The following is a 2645-nucleotide window of genomic DNA, read 5'->3' as shown; positions in this document are numbered from 1 at the left end:
TCTACTTTTATTTCCAGTATTTCACTACTACTTCTAATGACACGCAGCCATTATTAATAATATCAGTTACTTACTATACTTTATTATCAAAGCGAATATGTCTTTGATAATATATTGATGATGATAATGATTAAGGAAAAGACACCGATATTATATAGATATTTTGCAATTAGCAAGTTCATCATAATTCTCTGCAAGAATGAAGGAAGGAAGGAAGGAAGGAAAAGGAAAAGGAAGAAGAAGAAGAAGAAGAGAACAAAAATAAGAAAAAGAAAAAGAAGAAAGATAAAAAGAAAAACAGAGAAAAAGACAAGAAGAAGAAGAAAAGAAGAAGAGTCATATCACTTTTCTCTCTCTCTTTCTCTCTCTCTTTCTCTCTCTCTCTCTCTCTCTCTCTCTCTCTCTTTCTCTCTCTCTCTCTCTCTCTTTTTAAAACGTTCCAATATGCATATGAAGACTCTCTCACGCTACCTTGGAGACAAGAGAATTTAAGTGAAGATAAAAAAAAGTTAGTTCCCAAATTACCTTTGAACATTTTTGAATTATCTTTTTTTTTTTTTTTTTCTGGGGGCCTCTTGCTCATTTCAAAATATATATAAGTGCATATGATTGATACTTATCTATTTTATCTTATCTGTTCCTCTTCCTCTAAGATAACGACCGGAGATAGAGAAAAAAGACAGAAAAGGAAAACAGGAGAAGAAAAGAAAACAAATATACATCAACACACACACACACACACACACACACACACACACACACACATATATATATATATATATATATATATATATATATATATATACACAATGATAGTAATGAAATAAAGACTTTGAAAAAATAAAATAGAATAAGTTAATATCCTCTACAATTAACTTATCCCACCTACCACTAACTTTCTTCAAGCTAAAAAAAAGAAAAGAAAAAGAAAAAGAAAAAAAAAGCGTAAATACAGTACCGCAGAACCCAAAAATTCCATTGTTAAAATAATAACACTTTCTAGCTTTCAGAGTCCGGATCCAACATATATATACATATATACACATATATGTATAAAACCAACTTACTGTATAAGATGTGCTGTGAGAAAAGGCGAAATAAAATATAGATTTAGTATTTATATTAAAAAAGGAAAAATCTTGTTTGTTCTTATTTCTTATTAATGTCTATGTTTCCTTACACAAAGATTTAACTTTATTAATATCAATTTCTTTATATGTATAAGAAACTCGAGTCTGAATTATCTATCTATCTATCTATTTATATACCTAATCTGTCTATCTGCCTACCCACCTACCTGTTCTTATGTATGTATGCATGTGTGTATGTATGTATGTATGTATGTATGTATGTATGTATGTATGTGGGTATGTATGTATGTATGTATGTATGTATGTATGTATGTATATATATATATATATATATATATATATATATATATATATATATATATATATATATATATATATGCACACACCTAACCTGTCTCTATATACATACTTGCCTACCTACCTATCTAACTACCTATCTATCTGTCTACCTATCTACCTATATATCTACCTACCTAACCTGCCTATCTATACGTACATGTACGTACACATATACGTACATAATTTACCGCATTAAGGCTGTTTTTGTTTACAGTCAAGGGCTTGAAACGGTGAGGCTAACTTTAAGAACACCAATCTAAGTTTGATGATAAAAATGCATAAAAAAAAAACATCATAAATATCACGCTTTAAGTATAACGTTATATATACATTAAATTATTATTGATAAAGATAGGTTGTATAAATATTGGAATAGTATGGTAGTATGTAGATAACTTTATAAACGACAATCACAGTGAGAATAACTTGGATAGAGATAATGAATGTAAAATGGATAGATAGATAAGAATAAGGAGAGGAATAAAGATAAATAAAAAAAACTATGCTAATATATTAAAATGAATTAATAAACCAGAAGCAGCCTCCTCCCCTCAAAAGGTATAATTTTTTATATTCTTAATGCATATATTCAAATAATACTAAACAAAGACTTTTTAACAATATACGTAAATACTAGAACTTATACTAGAGTCCTAAATAAATTATAAAATACTAGACTAATATTAATATCGACTAAAAGAAACCAACTAACATCATTATACATAAAATACCCCCCCCCCCCCCCCCCCACCTCCTAAACTCCTCTCAAAGAAAAAAGAAAAGGAAACAATAGAAAGAAAAAAAATCGAAGAAAGATTAAGAGAAAAAGAAAAAAACGGAGAAAAAGAAAAGAAAACAAAACATAACAAAAAAAAAAAAAAAAAAGAGTAGAAAAAAGAGAAAAATAAGAAGAAACAAGAAAAAGAAAACGAGAATTCTGGCGCGAAGACGACCAGCCAATCAGAGACGCGCTTTTTGACCAACCAATCAGAGACGCAGATTTTGGCGCGCTCATGACCAACGGCCAAAGGGATTCAAAAGCTCCACCTTCGCGTGGTCGGTTGGAGTGGCACTTGAAGCCGCCGTCTCGAGGGCCCTTGAGACTTGCCTGCGCCACATGCTGTCATCAAGTGAATGTGTTCATGAGAATGAGCGTGATAATGAAAAGAAGGAACATGAGTGTTTTTCCTCTCTCTCTTGCTGTAGGTCTGTCTA

Source organism: Penaeus chinensis, chromosome 6 (genome assembly GCF_019202785.1).
Source record: "Penaeus chinensis breed Huanghai No. 1 chromosome 6, ASM1920278v2, whole genome shotgun sequence".
Classification (NCBI taxonomy): Eukaryota; Metazoa; Arthropoda; class Malacostraca; order Decapoda; family Penaeidae; genus Penaeus; species Penaeus chinensis.
The sequence above is the reverse complement of the archived record's forward strand: the minus strand, read 5'-3'. Positions refer to the sequence as shown.